Source organism: Cetorhinus maximus, chromosome 15 (assembly GCF_964194155.1).
Source record: "Cetorhinus maximus chromosome 15, sCetMax3.hap1.1, whole genome shotgun sequence".
Lineage (NCBI taxonomy): Eukaryota > Metazoa > Chordata > Chondrichthyes > Lamniformes > Cetorhinidae > Cetorhinus > Cetorhinus maximus.
In genome coordinates, this window is record NC_135893.1 from 57,866,328 (window position 1) to 57,886,272 (window position 19,945).

Sequence of the window (19,945 nt, forward strand, 5' to 3'; positions counted from 1 at the left end):
ATAGAAGGTCAGGGATAGGTGGGAGCTAAAGTGAGATTGACAAAGATGTCATGGACACAAGACAAAGGGAGTGTTAATGGTAGTGCTAAAGAATAAAGAAGGTGCTGATAGAGGCATAAAGGTAAGAGAAGAATGTGTTAATAGCAGAACAAGGATCAGCGCTCTCTGAAAGCACATCGTAGAAACCAGTGACAGATGGCCCTATGGAGGAGCTGAGAGGTACGCGTAGGGTGGTTGGGGAGAAAGGATGAAAGAAATGAATAAAGAAATAAAAATAAATGAAATATAAAAATTAAACTTAGAAAGAACAAAAAAAATTTGGATTATAAAAGAGGTGAAGATGGAGGAGAGAGTTCATGGTCTGACGTTGTTGAACTCAATGTTAAGCCCAGTTGGCAGTAACGTGCCTAATCGGAAGATGAGGTGCTATTCCTCCAGTTTGCTTTGGGCTTCACTGGAACATTGCAGCAGGCCAAGGATGGTTGTGGGCATGAGAGCAAGATGGTGAGTTGAAATGGCAAGCGACAGGAAGGTCTGGGTCATGCTTGCGGACTGCGCGAAGGTGTTCCGCAAAGCGGGGCCTTAGACGTTGAGGAGGGGAGAGGTAAAAGGGAAGGTGTTGCACCTTCTGCGATTGTATGGGAGGGTGCCATGGGAAGGGGATGAGGAGTTATGGGGAGTGGACCAGGGTGTCACGGAGGGAACGGTCCCTACGGAAAGCTGACAAGGGGGTGAGGGGAAGATGAGTTTGGCGGTGGCATCATGCTGGAGTAAGCGGAAATGGTGGAGGATGATTCTTTGAATGTGCCAGCTGGTGGGGTGAAAAGTGAGGACAAGGGGGACCCTATCGTGGTTTTAAACTCTATTCTGAAAAGATTATTGTCCGAAGTGAATCTGGATTTCAAGAAGGCGCTAGAGATGGTGCTGGCCATGGAAAGCGCAGTAAGAGTTTTAGCGATTGGCAATTTAAAAAAATTAAATACTACTATTGTCATAGAAATGGACATATGATGAGGCAATGCAAGGAAAGATTCAAACAGGCTTGTAAACAAAAGAAGAAGCCCAATGAAATCTACAATGTAGAAAAGCCTGAAACAGAAAATTCAGATATTTACTCGTTGTTTAAGCTGAAAGTTGGAAAGACAGAACCAATATTTGTCACAGTGAAAGGAAATGGTAAAGCTGTTAGAATGGAAGTGAACACAGGAGCTTCCACTACAGTAATTGGGGAACATACCTTCCGATATTTGAATAATGGCGAACATCAATTAAGTTTAGAAGAAACAGCTGCCAAGCTAAAAACATATACAGGTGAAGACATTCAAGTAAAAGGCATAAGCAGAGTAACTATCCATTGTGGAAGCCAATCGGCAAAGCTACCAGTGTTACTACTGAGAGCCAAAGGACCAAGTCTTCTAGGGTGAAACTGGCTAAGGGAAATAAACCTTGATTGGCCCTTGAGATTCCAAAAGGAAGCTGGAAGCATTCCTGTTTTGAAAAAGGAATGTGTAAGGACTCAACATCCTGAAGAAATGCAGGCTGTCTTAAGCCAAAACCTGGAAGAACAGCAGAAGTAACTCAAAGAGACCCCGCTTGATGACAGAGTTCGAGACGAGGTGAGCAACCTTTGCAGGGAAAAAGAAAACCTGTCGAAAGACCTTCATACACTACAAAATTCCCTCAGGTCATAAGACCATAAGAAATAGGAACAGGATTAGACTATTTGGCCCCTCGAGCCTGCTCCGCCATTCAATAAGATCATGACTGATCTTCTTGTCTTTCAATTTACACATTCCCATCTAACCCCGATAACCTTTCATTCCCTTGCCTAACAAGAATCCATCTACCTCTGCCTTAAAAATAGTCAATGACCCTGCCTCCACCACCACCTGAGGGAGGGAGTTCCAAAGTCGCACAACCCTCTGAGAGAAAAAAATTCTCCTCTTCTGTGTCCTAAAAGGACGACCCCTAATTTTAAAACAGTGCCCCCTAGTCCTGAACTCACCCACAAGAGGAAACATCCTTTCAACATCTACCTTGTCAAGGCCGTTCAGGATCTTGTATACTTCAATCAAATCACCCCTCACTCTTCTAAGCTCCAGTGGAAACAAACCCAGCCTGTCCAACCTTTCCTCATTAGCCAACCCACTCATTCCAGGCATCAATCTCGTAAACCTCCTTTGAACCGCCTCCAATGCATTTACATCTTTCCTTAAGTAAGGAGGCCAAAGCTGCACACAGTATTCTAGGTGCAGTTTCACCAATGCCCTGTATAACTGAAGCATAACATCCTTACTTTTATGTTCAATCCCTCTCGTAATAAAGGATAATATTCCATTAGCCTTCTTAATTACTTGCTGCAACTGCATACTAACTTTTTGTGACTCATGTACTAGAACACCTAGATCCCTCTGCACCTGAGAATTTTGCAGCCGTTCTCCATTTAAGTAATACTCAGCTTTTTTGTTCTTCCTGCCAAAGTGAACAACTTCACATTTTATCATATTAAACTCCATTTGCCAGATCTTTGCCCACTCACTCAACCTATCTATATCCATCTGCAACCTCCTCATGTCCTCTTCACAACATACTTTCCTACCAATCTTTGTGTCATCTGAAAATTTAGCTACCATGTCTTCACTCACCTCATCTAAGTCATTGATGTAAATCGTAAAAAGTTGAGGCCCCAGCACAGACCCCAGTGGGACTCCACTCGTCACATCCTGCCAATCAGAAAAAGACCCATTTATGCATACTCTCTGCTTTCTGTCAGCCAGCCAATCTTCTATCCATACTAATATGTTACCCTCTACACCATGCGCTTTTATTTCCCGTAATAATCTTTGATGTGGCACCTCATCAAATGCCTTCTGGAAATCCAAGTGCAGTACGTCTACAGGCTCCCCTTTATCCAATGAGCATGTTACATCTTCAAAAACTCCAATAAATTGGTTAAACTTGATTTTCCTTTCACAAAACCATGCTGACTCTTCCCGATTGCCTTGAGCTCTTCTAAATGCCCAGCTATAACCTCCTTAATGATCAATTCTAATAACTTCCCCACAACAGACATCAAGCTAACTGGCCTATTGTTTCCTATTTTCTGCCTCCCTCCCATCTTGAATAGGGGGGTTATATTTGCTGTTTTCCCGTCTGATGGAACCTTTCCAGAATCTAGTGAATTTTGGAAAATTAACACCAGTGCATCGACTACTTCATTAGCCACCTCTTTTAAAACCCTAGGATGTAGTCCATTGGGACACGGAGACCTACCAGCCCAATGCTTCATCAATTTTCTCAGTACAATTTCCCGAGTGATTTCAATTTCACCAAGTTCCTATCTCCCATTCACCTGATTTGCAGCCATTACTAGAATGCTTTTGTATCCTCTATAGTGAACACAGAAGCAAAATATTTGTTCATTTCTTCTGCCATTTCCTTATTATCTACTATTAACTCCCCACTGTCACTCTCTAGAGGACCAACACTCACTTTACTTACTCTTTTCCTTTTTAAGTGCCTGTAGAAACTCTTGCTATCCATTTTTATATTTCCATCTAGCTTCCTCTCATACTCTAATATCTTTCTCCTGATTAACCTTTTAGTCATTCTCTGCCATTCTTTATATTCTGTCCAATCATTTGTCCTGCCACTCATCTTTGTGGAGTTGCATGCTTTTTCCTTAAGTTTGAGGCTTTCCTTAACTTCTTTACTTAACTACGGGTGGTGGGTCCTCCCCTTAGAATTTTCCTTTATAGTAGGAATGTACTTATTCTGAATACTCTGAAATATCCCCTTAAATATCTGCCACTGCTTTTCTATTGATCTTTTCTCTAGCCAAGTTTCCCAGTTTACTTTAGCTAGCTCAGCTTTCATCCCCACATAGTTGCCCTTATTTAAGTTTAAGGTACTAGTCTTAGGCCCACTCATCTCACTTTGGAACTGGATGTAAAATTCAATCAAAGTTTGTACCTCTGGAAAAGTATGTGAGAGAAACAGAAAGAATTCAGCACTTCCCTGAACAAACTGAAGGATGAGTTGGCAGAGAAGACACAACAATGCTTAATTTTCCAGGAGGCAGCAAACAAATTTGAAAGAGAGATGAAAAAGCTGAAGAATCAGCTAAATGAAGGCAAAGAGGCTTTGGAAGCAAAAATCGCAGAATTTTCCAAGAAGCAGACAGATAATGAAATTTTGGGAGACTCAGCCACTGAGCGCAGACAAGCTGAGCTTGCAGCTGAGACATGTCTGGCCAACAGTGAAGTCAAAAAGAAGGCCAAGATTAAAGTTTGCACTAGAAAGAAGGCACATAGAAAGAAGATACAGAAATATTAATAGGGCTTTAATTCTGGCAGCATACGAATACACTTTCATATATATAGGCCTGGCAATCAAATCGCAAATGCCGATGCCCTTAGTCATTTACCTTTATAAGAAAATGATGGGCATGTTCCAATTCCACAGGAACTTGTTTTACTGTTAAATTTCTTAGATTCCTCGCCGGTATGTGCTCAGTAACTGGTCAAGTCGGGACCCAGTCCTATCTCAAGTACAAGAACAAGAGCCCAGGAGCCAGGTCACAGGAGCCCATATCTGATGAAATGAAACTGTACTTCAACAGAAAACATGAAATAACCAGCCAGAATGGCATCTTATTGTGGGGAGCATGAGTGGTAGTTCCTCCAAAGGGAAGGGAGCCACTTTTAATTGAGCTACACAATACCCATCCAGGAATTTCCCGAATGAAGGCCATAGCATGCAGCTATCTATGGTGGCCTGGGATACATGGCAAAATAGAGAGTGTAGTAAAGCACTGTGTGCAATGTCAGCAACTGCAAAAGTTGCCAGTGACAGATCCATTACACCCATGGGAGTGGCCAGGTAGACCCTGGGTTCAGTTACACATTGAATACGCTGGACCTTTCCTGGGAACAATGTTTCTGCACATTGTCGATGCCCATTCAAAATGGTTGGATGTATATAAGGTGAAGTCACAACGTCGGCTGCTACAATTGAGAAACTACGTCAGAGTTTTGCCATTCACGGACTACCAGAAGTAGTTTCTGATAACGGCACGGCATTTGTGAGTGCTGAGATTCAATGCTTTATCAGCCTCAATGGTATCACTCATGAGAAAACTGCTCCGTACCACCCTTCCTCAAATGGACTGGCCGAAAGGGTGGTTCAAACATTCAAGGCAGACATGAAAAAGCTAACTGACGATTCATTAGCAACTAAACTGGTACACTTTTTCATTACAGGACTACCCCTCATACAACAACAGGTGTCATACTTACGGAGTTATTGCTGAAACGCCATCTCAGGACGAGATTGAGCTTCATAATGCCGATTTTAGAGGGGAACGTGGAAAGGAGTCAGGGAAACCAGAAAACAAGACATGACTGGCATAGTCGTGAGAGGAAATTTATCGTAGGAGAGCCAGTACACGTGAAAAAGTTTGGGGAAGAACCAAAGTAGGTGAAATAAGCACGGTGACTGGACCTCTATCTTACCACGTGGAGGTGGAAGGCTGGATCATCCATAAACACATGGATCATTTAAGAAAGAAAGAGAAAAATCACCAAGATTTGGTTCCACCAGTGATCATGACCGGGTCTGCATTTCCTGTTGAGAATACTCAACCCAGGACTGACATGTCTGATGTTCCTGTAAGAGTTGGGGATACAGAACTGCAAGTGCCCACCAAAGCACCTGATGTACAGGCAACTCTGGGACAGGAAGTTCCTGACAAAGAATCTGAAGTTGTGGAGCTACAAAATTCCACACATACCAGGAAACCACCTGAAAGGCTGAACTTGTAAATTCCTTACCCAGTGTAAATATTATGTTCTCTTGAAAAACATGTACTTATAAATATATGTATAGCTGAGTTAAAGGGGGAGGAATGTAGTAATTATGGTTTTATTTAGAGTGTAATGTATCTTCAAGAATAATTGTTGAGGAAGATCATGTGATCTGTAATAACCAATAGGAGAGTAGCTCAGCATACCTCAGCAGTCAGTGCAGAGATGGAATTGGAGTTGAAAGCAATGTGTAGTTGCTGCTGAGTATATTGTAAATAAACTTAATGTTTCCACCCAAGAAGTGTCTGCACATCAACTCTATCATTAAAAACACAACTCGGCCACCCTACAACACTCCCACTTATCCCTGACCTTCTACCTTCCTTCACCTGCTCCACCCCCTTTCAAACAGTATCAAATCCATCACATTTCTACTTCACTTTAACTCTGAAGAAGAGTCATACAGACTCGAGATGTTAACTCTGTTTCTCTCTCCAGAGATGCTGCCAGACCTGCTGAGTTTTCCAGCAATTTTTGTTTTTATTCCAATAACTTTTAATGCTGTAATCGAACAAAAATCTATCAATCTCAGTTTTGAAATTGTAAATTGACCCTGAACGTCAACAACTTTTTGGGAAAGAAATTTCCAGATTGCAACTATCTTTTGTGCAAAGTGGTGCTTCCTGACATCACCTCTGAAATTTAAAGTTACGCATCCTTATTCTGGGTTTACCGATCATAAAAAATAGTTGCTATCTAGCTATCAAATCAAATCCTTTAATCATCTACAATACCTTGATTAGATCACTCCTTAATCTTCTATAATCTATACTCAAGGAAATACAAATCTAATCTATGCAACCTGCCCTCAGAGAATCATAGAAATGTACAGCACAGAAGGAGACCATTTGGTAAATCTTGTCTGTGTCGGCCAAAAAGGAGCTATCCAGCCTAATCCTACATTCTAGCTCTTGGTCTGTAGCCTTATAGGTTACGGCATTTTAACTGCATATCAAAGTACTTTTTAAATTGTTATAACAGTTTCTGCCTCAACCATACTTTCAAGTCAGTAAGCTCCAGATTCCCAACCCCCTTGAGTCACCTCTAAACTTCCGATATATTATTCTAAATCTATGCCCTCTGGTTATGAACCCCTCAACCAAGGGGAATTGGGCCTTCCTATCCACTTGTATCTAGACCTGTCATGGTTTTATACACTTCCGTTAGGTTTCCACTCAACCTCCTCTGTTCCAAAGAAAACAACCCTAGCATATCAAATCCTTGCTCATAACTAAAATTCTCCAGTCCAGGCAGCATACTTGTAAAACCCTCTCTAGTGCTATCACATCTTTCTTATAGTGCGGTGACCAAAACAGCACATAGTCCTCCAGCTGTGATCTAACCGGTTCCAGCATAACCTCCCTGCTTTTATATTCTATGCCTTGGCTAATAAAGGCAAGTATCCCCTATGCCTTCTTGATCACCTTATCCACCTGTCCAGTCACCTTCAGGGACCTGCGGACATAGGAACATAGGAACAGGAGAAGGCCATTCAGCCCATCGAGTCTGCTCCGCCATTCAAGACGATCATGGCTGATCGAACACTTCAATGCCTTTTACCCACACTATTCCCATAACCCTTTGTGTTATTGTTGATCAGAAATCTATCAATCTCTACCTTAAACATACTCAATAACTGAGATTCCACAGCCCTCTGGGGGTTGAGAATTCCAAAGATTCACAGCCCTCTGAGTAAAGAAATTTCTCTTCATCTCGGTCCTAAGTGGCTTCCCCCTCGTTTTGAAATTTGGTCCCACAGACTCCCCAGATTCCCCAACCAGGGGAAACATCTTACCTGCATCCACCCTGTCTATTCCTTTAAGTATATTGTAGCTTTCAATGAGATCACCTCTCATTCCTCGAAACTCTAGAGAATACAGGCCCAGTTTCCCCAATCTCTCTTCATAAGACAGTCCCGCCATCCCTGGAACAAGTCTGGTGAACCTTTGTTGCACTCCCTCTATGGCATTAATATACTTTCTGAGTTAAGGGGACCAAAACTGCACACACTACTCCAGGTGCTGTCTAACCAAGCTTCTATACAATTGAAGCAAGACTTCACTACTCCTGTACTCAAATCTTCTTGCAATAAAGGCTAACATTCCATTAGCCTTCCTAATTGCCTGCTGCACTTGCATGTTAGTTTTCAGTGACTTATGGTCAAGGACAGCCAGGGCCCTTTGTACATCTACACTCTCTAATCTCCTATCATTTAGGAAATACTCTGCACATCTGTTCCTTCTACCAAAGTGAATAACCTCACATTTTTCCACATTATATTTCATCTGACATATTTCATCTCACCAAGTCTGACCAAAACCTCCTGTAGCCGCTTTACATCTTCCTCACAACACACATTCCCGTCTAGCTTTGCATCACCTGTGAAGTTGGAAATATTACATTTAGTCCCCACATCCAAATCATTGATATATATTGTGAACAGCTGGGGCCCGAGTACTCATCCTTGCGGTACCCCACTAGTCACAGCCTGCCAATTCAAGAATGACACATTTATTCCAACTCTCTGTTTTCTGCCTGTTAGCCAATCCTTAATCCATGCCAGTATATTGCCTCCTATCCTATCTGCTTTTATTTTGCTAATCAACCTCCTATGGGGGACTTTATCAAAACCCTTCTGAAAATCCAAGTATACTACGTCCATCGACTCTTCTTTATCAATTTTGTTAGTAACATCCTCAAAAAACTCCAACAAGCTCATCAAACGTGATTTCCCATTCGCAAATCCATACTGGCTACGCCCAATCAGATCATGATTATCCAAGTATCCATTTCTCACATTCTTCATAGCAGATTCTGCCATTTTCCCTACTACTTTTGTAAGGCTAACAGGTCTGTAGTTCCCTGTTTTCTCTCTCTCTCCCTTCTTAAATAGTGGGGTGACATTTGCTACCTTCCAATCTTCAGAAACCATTCCAGAATCTATAGAATTTTGGAAAATGGTCACCAGTGCATCCACTATCTCTATAGCAACCTTTTTCAACACTCTGGGATGCGAAATATCAGGTCCTAGGGGCTTATCAGCTTACAGTGCTGTTAATTTCTCCAATACATCCTTCTTACTTATACTAATTTCTTTCATCTCCTCATTCTTCCTGGTCCCTTGGATCTCTAAATCTGGGAGATTTCCTGTATCTTCCATGGTGAAAATAGGCACAAAGTAATCATTTAGCTGCTCAGTTATTTCTCTATTCCCCATTATGAATTCTCCTGACTCTGTCTGTAATGGACCCATATTTGTCTTAGCCAAATGTTTCCTTTTTACATACTTATAGAAGCTTTTACAGTTCATTTTTATGTTGTTTGCTAGATTGCATTCATATTCTATTCTCCTTTTCTTTACCAGTTTCTTGGACTTCCTTTGCTCTATTCTAAAAACCTCCCAATCCTCAGGTTTATGACTACTTCTGGCAACTTTATAAGCCTTTTCTTTTAATCTTATACAATCCTTAACTTCCTTTGTCAGCCACAGTTGACTGACTTTTTTTGGGTTTTTGCACCTTGAATGAATGTGTAGGTGCTGTAAGCTATGTAATCGTTCTTTGAAGACTATCCATTGCCTATGTACAGTCATACCTTTTAATGTATTTTCCCAATCCACCTCAGCCAATTTGCCCCTCATGCCTTCATAATTTCTTTTATTCAACTTTAACACCTTTGCTTCAGAATGAACTACCTCGCCTTCAAACATAAAGTAAAATTCTATCATATTGTGGTCGCTCACCCCTAAAGGTTCTTTTACAATAAGATTGTTAATTAGCCCTTTTTCATTCCATAAAACTAGATCTAAAATAGGCTGTCCCCTAGTCAGCTCCTCAACATACTGCTCAGTTGGTTTACCTTGTCTATATGCAGATTGAAGTTACACGTGATTACTGTATTGCCCATGCTACATGCTTCTCTCATCTCCTGATTAACACCATGCTCCACATTACCACTACTGTTTGGTGGCCTATAAACAACTTCAACCAATGTCTGCTGCCCTTTGCTGTTTCTTAGCTCCACCTAAATAGATTCCACACATTGATCTTCTGATCTGAGATCCTCCCTTACTAATGCACTGATCCCATGCCTTATTATCAGTGCAACTCTACTTCCTTTCCCTTCTAGTCTGTCCTTCCTAAACGTTGAATATCCTTGAATATTCAGATCCCAGTCTTGGTCACCATGCATTCATGTTTCCGTAATGGCAATTATATCATACCCATTTACCTCTATTTGTGCCTTTAGATCATTGACCTTATTGTGAATGCTGCGCACATTCAGGTAGAGTGCCCTTAACTTTGTCTTTTTGACATCATTTCGCATTCGAAGCATACTCAATGCTCTACTTTGTTTTTCCTGCCTTCTAGTCTCACTACTACTTCCTGTTACCAACTTTACTTTCTTCAAATTTGGGCCACTCCTCAGGTTCCCACCACCCTGACAAGCTAGTTTAAACCCACCCCAACAGCACTAGCAAATCTCTCTGTGAGTATATCAGTCCCAGTCCTGTTAAGATGTAACCCGTCCATCTTGTACAGGTCCACTTGCCCCAGAACCGGTCCCAATGCCTCAGAAATCTGATGGCTTCCCTCCTACACCAGTTCTCCAGCCAAGTATTTAATCAATCCTATTCCTAAGGTCACTAGCACGTGGCACTGGGAGTAATCCTGCGATTCCTGATCTTGAGATCCTGCTTTTTAATTTCCTTCCTAACTCCCTGAAATCTGCTTTCAGGACCTCATCCCTCTTCCTACCTATGTCATTGGTATCAATGTGGACCACAAATTCTGGCTGATCCCCCTCCCCCTGAAGGATGTCCTGCAGCCATTCCGTGACATCCTTGACCTTGGCACCAGGGAGCCAACACACCATCCTGGAGTCACATTTATTGTGCAGAAATGCCTGTCTGATCCCCAGACTATGGAATCCCCTTTAACTATTGTCCTTTTATCCTTCTTCCTCTCCACTGTGCAGCTGAGCTGCTCGTGGTGCCACAGGCTTGGCTCTGGCTGCACTCCCCTGAGGAACCATCACCCTCATCAGCATCCAAAATGGAAAACCAATTAGCAAGCAGGATAGACTCAGGGACTCCTGCACTACCTGCCTGGTTCTCTTAGACCAGTCACCCATTCCCTGTCTGGCTGTACGCTTTTGATCTGTGGTGTAACTACCTCCCTAAATGTGATATCCATGTAGTCCTCAGCCTTGCAGATGCACAACAGTGACTCCAGCTGCCGCTCAAGTTCCGAAACCCGGAGCTCAAACTTGTGCAGCTGGTGACACTTCCTACAGATGTGTTTGTCAGGGGCACACGGTGCATCCACGACTTCACACATACCACTGGGTGTACACACGTCTTGGCCGAGCTGACCTGCCATCACGTAACTCTAAAAACTATTTATTACACTTAAAGTAAGTAGAATGAATAGAATAAATTACTAGTAACAACTTTACTACGCTTACACTAACTTTATCTTACTTTGGTTTACTTTATTGCTTTATTTCACTTTGACTTGATTTAACTTTACTTCCCTATTGCTCGTGCTCTTCACTGGAATCCAAGTAGCTACTGCTTTATAAATGATATGTTTTTCTAGTTTTAGGCTATTTAAACACTCTCCGTAACAGGAGATTCTCACCAACCAATGAACTTACACTTTTCCTGTGATGTCACTCCTGGATTTTTTTTCAAACTCAGCCCGCTGCCCGAGTAGAGGTGTCCCTCACAGGTCTGGCTGTCTCTGCTCCCGGAAGGTGAGGCATGCATTCCAGTGTCCCTCTACACTTCTCAGTATCCAGCCATTTACTTGCCTTTCCCTTGCCTTATCAACCTCCCCCAAATTACCTGAGCCCTGTAGAATCCCACTGGAACAGCCTTCTATTCACAAAAACACCCATTGACCTTACCTTTTGCTTCCTGCCTCTAAGCTAATTTTGGGTCCAAATTGCCACTTTACCTTGGATCTCATGGGCTTTAACTTTTGTAACCATTCTGTCACGTCAGAGCTGATCAAAAGACTTGCTAAAATCCATATAGACTACATCAAATGCACTCCCCTCATTGAGCCTGCTTGTTATCGCCTCAAAAAATTCAATCATGTTAGTCAGACATGACTTTCCCTTACAAATCTGTGCTGGCTTTTAAAAGTTTTTTTTATTCTTTCATGGGACTTGGATGTTGCTGCACCACCATTTGTTGCCCATCCCTAATTGCTCTTGAACTGAGTAGCTTGCTTCACCAATTCAGAGGGCAGTTAAAAGTCAACCACATTGCTGGGGATCTGGAGTCACATGTAAGTACGGATGGCAGTTTCCCTTCTCTAAGAGGAATAGTGAATCTGATGTGCTTTTACAACAAAAAAATATACCTGTTATGGTCACCATTACTGAGCCAAGCTTTATATCCCACCAGCTGCCATGATGGGATTTAAACCAATGTCCTCTGATCACGAGCCTCTGGATTACCAGGCCAGTGACATTACCACTATACTAACATCTCCCCCTGTCTTTCATTAATCCATAACTCTATAAGTTAGGGTTTATCCTGTTCCTCAGGATTTATTTCAATAATTTTTCCACCACTGAGGTTAGGTTGACTGGCCTGTAATTACTCGGTCTAACCCTTTCTCCCATTTTAAAGAATGGTACAATGTTTGCATCATCCAGCCCTCTGGCACCATGCTTGTAGGCAGAGAGGATTGGAAAATGATGATCAGAGCCTCTGCTATTTCTTTTCTTGTTTCCCTTAATTGTCTAGGATACATTTCATCCGGGTCTGTGGATTTATCAATTTTCAAAGATGTTAAACCCCTTAATATTTCCTCTCTCACTAAGTTAACTTAATATTTCATACCCCTCCTCCCTGATTGCAATGACTGCATTATCCCTTTCTTTTGTGAAAACAGACACAAGTATTCATTAAAAAGCATTCCAACATCCTCTGTTTCCACACATAGGTTCCCTTATAATCGCAAGTAGGCCCTATTTTTCTTTAGTTATCCTCTTGTTTTTTATGTATAATTGAACTGTTTTAGTTCCCAATAGAGCAGCAATTTCTTTTGCCTTGAGCATTTGGAATCCCTTCAAACTTTCATATACCCATGTTTTTATTCCCTCTAGTGGGAGGAATGGAATGTTTCATATTCTGATTGTTTAAGGTACATTATTTAGCGCGACTGCTGATTTTCACAAGGCATAGTCTTCTTATTGTGGCTCTACTTGGGTTATAAAATCATAGAATGGTTACAGCACAGAAGGAGGCTCTTCAATCGTTGTGTCCGTGCTGACTCTTTGGAAGAGCTATTCACTCTCCCACTCCCCTGCCTTTTCTCTGTAGCCCTGCAAATTTTTTCTCTTCAGATAATTATCCAATTCCCTTTGAAAGCCACGATTAACTCTGCCACCACCACATTCAGGCAGTGCATTCCAGATCCTAACCACTCACTGCATAAAAAGGTTTTTCCTCATGTCACCTCTTTTTCTTTTGCCAATAATCTTATGCCGGTGTTCTTTGATTCTCAACCCTTCCACCAATGGGAACAATTTCCCTCTAACTACTCTGTCCAGACCCTTCAAGATTTTGAACATCTTGGTCAAATTTCCTTTCAACCTTCTCTAAGGCAAACAGTCCCAGCTTCACCAATCTATTCAGGTAACTGAAGATCCTCCTCATTAAAACCAGTCTTGTGAATTTCTTCTGCATCCTTTATAATGCCTTACATCTGTCATTGTAGGTGGATGGTAAATGCCAAGCTGCTCAAATCCCAGAGGGAAATTTGAAGCAGCTACCACAACTATTTGCAATTTATATTTATTTTGAGATGCGGGCTTTGAATTCAGTAAAAAGAAGGCCACCGAGGCTTAGAGGTTTCTTACAAAACTGAATTAAACCTTTATTAATAGAAAAAAATGATTTTAAGCACATACGTAGGTTTACAAATTACCACTATGGTAATGCCTAGCTCTCCTAGTTAATCTACCACCCAGTTACACCTCCGTTAAGGCAACAGTAAAACACATAGATTTTAAAAGACCCAGGCAAAGTAATACAATGCCCTGAACAGTCCAATTCAAAGTGAGTTTCCTTCACTTCAGTTCGTGTAGACAGCAGCTTGAGGTTTAGGGGCTGGAGGCTTTTCATACTTGTTAGATCTTAGAATTCTTTCCCTTGCACACAGCCTTCTCTCCTTTATACATATTTTCTCCTTTGAATGCAAATTCCCATTGTTTCACTATGTGTTTGGATTTTACCTCTCTAATAATAAAAATCTATCATAGTACTAAGTTTACCTAATATCTTTGGGAAACATAAACACACTGTTTCTTAACTTCTCCTGGCTAGATGAAACATTTCACCCCCTCTTTTGATTTCAAGCTACTCTGGTTTATTTAACAATGCAAATGTTCCCTTTATACCTCACCTTCTAAAACTTCACCCATGTTTACCTATTTAGCATTTCAAACCTAGCTTCTCTTCTTACATCAACGCCTTCAGACCAGTTGTCTTTAATTCAATTAAGTCCCACACACACACAAAAGTTGACACAGACTCCACTATTACTCTATTTTACAATAAATTCCAAATAACATTATGAAAATTATTATATCTTCCTGACACATCCTTCCTAAAATGTTGTTCCCAGACCACTCAAGTTGAGGCCAAACTAGTGTTTTATAATGGTTCACCATAACTTCCTTGCTTTTGTACTCAATGACTTGATTTATAATCCTCAGGATCATGTATGCCTTCTTATCCACTTCCTCAATATGCATGATTTATGCACATATACCCCCAGGTCCTTCTGCTCCTGTACTCTCTTTAGAATTGTATCCTTTATTTTATATTGCCTTTCCTCATTCTTCCTACCAAAATGTATCACTTCACATTTCTCTGCTTGAAATTTCATTTGCCACGTATTCACCTACTCCACCAGCAGATGATACAAGTATGGTGTCACCTGCAAATTCTGAAATTGTGCCCTGTACACCAAAATCTAGGTCATTAATATATATTAAGAAAAGCAGTGATCCTAGCTCCAATCCCTGGGGCACCCCACCTTCCTCCAGTTCGAAAAATAATCCTTTCCCACTGCATTCTGTTTTCTGTCATCCAATCGATTTTGTTTCCTTGCTGCCACTGTTCCTTTTATTCCATGGGCTTCAACTTTGCTGGAAAGCCTGTTATGTGGCACTTTAGCAAACAACTTTTAGAAGTCCATGTACACCACATCAATGACATTACGATTATCAACCCTGTCTGTTACCTCATCGTAAAACTCAATCAAATTATTTAGTTCTCAGCTCCGGAGGCTGCCCATGACAGATTTTTTGAATGCATATGTTAGTTTTCTGTTTTTTTCTGATGCAAAGAGACTCTCTTTGCTGCCTGGAACAGTGGTGAAACATCTACATATTATGATCAGCGGTTCTGTGCCAGTGTTGGGCCAACAGTCTGCAATATTTATTCTGTATATATGGGCAATAAAATTCAGTTCACATGATTTCTAAAGTAAGTAGGAAATGGGTAATGATCCTTAACTCAATGGGAACAACTGCTGATTCAATTAACATTAATGAAAGACTTGCATTTATGCTTTCACAATCTCAGGATATCACAAAGTACTTTATCAATCAATGAACTACTTTTGAAGTGTAGTCGATGTTCTAATCAAAGGATCATAGAATGATACAGGGCAGAAGGAGGACATTCAGTCTATAGTGCCTGCGGTGGCTCTTTGAAAGAGCTAACCAGTTAGTTCCACTTCCCTGCTCTTCATAGCCCTGTTAATATTTTCCCTTCAAGTATTTATCCAATACCATTTTGAAAGTTGCTATTGATTCTCCTTCCACCACCCTTTCAGGCAGTGCATTCCAGATCATAACAACTTTTTGCATAATTTCTTTCCTCATGTAACCTCTGGTACAGTAATTAATTTGTGCAAAGCCAGATCCCACAAACAACATTGAGATAATGACTAGATAATCTGTTTTAGTGATGATAGTTGAGGGATAAATATTGGCCACAACAACAGGGAGAACTCCTCTTGCTCTTCTTCAAATAGATCCATGGATCTTTTATGTGCATTTAAGAAAGCAGACAGGGCTTTGGTTTAGTCTCATCCAAAAGATGGCCCCTCCAACAGTCCAGCTCTCCCTCAATGTTGCACTAGAGTGTTTTATGTGCTCAAGTCTGAACTTTCTGACTCAATAAGGGAGAGACCTATCATTGAACCAAGGCTGACACAAATTAAAATCACCCCAGTACCATCTCTGCGACTAAAGGTCAATTGAGAGATCCAGGAAGAGAGTGTGAACTCTACCAATCCCGGGGCAAGGAGAGTTACTGCAGCCCATTGGACACAATATTGGGCCCGACTTTAACCTTGTGCAAAATGGCTAATTGAATGAATTGATATTTCACTCACTGCAATGATTCTGCAGGAGTTGTTGCCACGGCCCCACCATTCCCATGCTTTACAGTGTCAGCTGTGGCTCAGTTGGTAGCACTCTTGTCTCTGAGTTACATGTTCTGGAGTTCAATCCCATTTAAAGGTTAAGCACATAAATCTACACTGACGCTTCAGTGCAGTACTAAGGGAGTGCTGCAGGGTGACCACCTCTTATAAAATAAGGGACACTTTGTCTGTGGGGGGAGGAGTTAAAATCAACTAAAACTTATCTTGCTGACTCACAAAATTATCATCCTCTGCTGGCCGACTCACTAACTTGCAGTCCTGCTCAAATCACTCAAACTCACCTGAGATTCCCAGGATCAGTTGCCCACAAAACATGGGACAAAAGACATCCCTTATGGGACACAGGGCAGTCAAAATAAGGATCAATTCCTTAAAATGTGGGGCAGTTGTTCACCCTGGAGTACTGTACAGTTGGAGGTGCTGTCTTTTGGATGAGACTTTAAACCAAGGTCCCATCTACTTGCTCAGGTGTTTGTAAAAAAATCCAATGGCACGATCCTGAAGAAGAGCAGGGGGCTATCCTTGGTGCACTTATTCCTCAATCAACATCACAAAAAAATGGATTCTTTGCTCATTATGGCATTGTTATTTGTGGGAGTTTGCTGTGTGCAAAATGGCTGCTGCATTTCCTACATTATAACAAAGACTACACTTCAAAAGTACTTAATTTGCTGCAAAGTGCTTTGAGATGTTCAGTGGTTGTGAAAAACACCATATAAGTCCAAGTCAGTGGTAAGACCAACAGACATAGGAGCAGAAGTAGGACATTTGGCCCATCGAGTCTGCTCCGCCATTCAATGAGATCACAGCTGATCTGATAATCCTCAACTCCACTTTTCCCACCTTTTCCCCATAATCCTTGATTCCCTTATTGATTAAAAATCTGTCTATCTCAGCCTTGAATATAATTAACGACCCCTCCTCTACATTCCTCCGCAGTAAGGAATTCCACAGATTCACTACCCTCTGAGAGAATAAATTCCTCCTCATTTCTATCTTAACTGAGTGACCCCTTACTCTGAAATTATGCCCTCTGGTCCTAGACTCTCCCACAAGGGGAAGCAACCTCTCAGCATCTACCCTGTCAAGCCCCCTAAGAATCTTATATGTTTCAGTAAGGTCACCTCTCATTCTTCTAAACTCCAATGAGTACAGGCCCAACCTACTCAACCTCTCCTCATTAAAAAATCCCTGCATACCCGGGATCAACCTAGTGAACCTTCTCTGGACTGCCTCCAATGCCCCTATATCTTTCCTTAGATAAGGGGATCAAAACTGTTCACAGTATTCTAAGTGTGGCCTAACTAGTGCCTTGTCTAGTTTTGGCAAGGCTTCCCAATTTTTATACTCCATTCCCTTTGAAATAAAGGCAAAAATTCCATTTGCCTTCCCTATTACCAGTTGAACTTGTATGTTAGCTTTTTGGGATTCATGCATGAGGACTCCCAAATCCCTCTGTGCTTCAGCTTTCTGCAGTTTCTCCATTTAAATAATATTCAGCTCCTCTATCCTTCCTGCTAAAGTGCATAATCTCACATTTTTCCCACATTATATTTCATCTGCCAAGTTTTTGCCCACACCCCTAACCTGTCTATATCCCTCTGCAGACTCTTTGTGTCATCCTCACCACTTGCCTTCCCACCTATTTTTGTGTCATCCACAAACTTGGCGATGGTACATTCACTTCCCTCATCCAAGTCATTAGTATATATTGTAAATAATTGTGGCCACAGCACTGATCCCTGTGGCACTCCACTAGTTACAGGTTGCCATCCTGAAAATGCCCCCCTTATCCCAACTCTCTTCTATTAGTTAGCCAATCCTCTATCCATGCTAATATACTATCCCCAACACCATGGGCTCTTATCTTATTAAGTAGCCTTATGTGTCGTACGTTATCAAACGCATTTTGCAAACCCAAATATATTACATCTATTGGTTTCCCTTTATCTATCCTGTTTGTTACCTCCTCAAAAAATACTGATAAATTTGTCAAGTATGATTTCCCCTTCATGAAGTCATGCTGACTTTGCTTGATTGTATAATGCATTTCTAAATATTCTGCTATTACATCCTTTATAATAGACTCTAACATTTTCCCAATAACGGATGTTTAATTAACTAGCCTATAGTTACCGTTTTTTTGTCTCCCTCCCTCTTTGAATAAGGGTGTTACATTGGCAGTTTTCCAATCATCTAGAACTTTTCCAGAATCTAAGGATTCTTGGAAGATTACTACCTGTGCATCCACCATCTCTGTAGCTACTTCCATTAATATCCTAGGCTGCAACCCATCAGGTCCAGGGGACTTATCAGACTTTAGCCCCATTAATTTGCCTAGTAATATTTCTCTAGTGATAGTTATTGTGTTTATTTCCTCCCCATCTTTTGCCCCTTGAGTATTTAGTATTTTTGGAATGTTATTAGTGTCTTCTACTGTGAAGACTGATGCAAAGTATTTATTTGACTCATCTGCCATTTCCTGGTTCCCCATTATTATTTCCCCACCTTCATTCTCTAAGGGGCCTATGTTCACTTTGGCCTCTCTCTCCCTTTTTATATGTTTAAAGAAGCTCTTACTATCTGTTTTTATATTACTTGCTAGTTTACCCTCAAAGTTTATTTTCTCCCTCTTTTTTTTTGGTCATCTTTTGTTGGTTTTTAAAACTTTCCCAATCCTTTGTCTTACCACTAATTTTTGCCACATTATATGTTTTTTCTTTCAATTTGATACTATCCTTAACTTCCTTGGTTAACCTTGGTTGGTTTATCCCCTTTCTAGAATCCTTCTTCCTCACTGGGTATATCTTTGTTGTGAGTCATGAACTATTTTCTTAAACGTTGATCTGAAATGTCAACTTTGTTTCACTCTCCACAGTGATGCTGCCAGACCAGCTGAGGTTCCTGCACTCTATTTTTATATAAGAGGTAGGTTAAGTGGGTGTTCCTCAAATTAGAGAAGGGCTGGAATTGATGTACTATAGAGATCACTGCTGGGTCTACATTTGTTCTCAGAACATTTTGTTTTGTTAAGGGGAGGTCATGTCTGACCAATTTGATTGAATTTTTCGAAGAGGTGACCAGATGTGTAGATGAGAGCAATGCATTTGATGTAATCTATTTGGACTTCAGCAAGGCTTTTGATAAGGTCCCACATGGGAGACTGATAACAAAGGTAAGAGCCCATGGGATCCAAGGCAATTTGGCAAATTGGATCCAGAATTGGCTGAGTGGCAGGAAGCAGAGGGTGATGGTCGAGGGGTGTTTTTGTGACTGGATGCTTGAGTCCAGTGGAGTTCACAGGGATCGGTGTTGGGTCCCGTGCTGTTTGTGGTATATATAAACGATTTAGACTTGAATGTAGGAGGGTTGATCAGTAAGTTCGCGAATGACATAAAAATTGGTGGGGTGGTAAATAGTGAGGAAGATAGCCTTAGATTACAGAAGGATATAGACGGGATGCTCAGATGGGCTGATCATTGGCAATGGAATTTAATCTGGATAAGTGTGAAGTGATGCACTTGGGAAGGACAAACAAGGCACAGGAATACATGATGAATGGTAGGACCCTGGGAAGTACCGAGGATCAGAGGGACCTTGGTT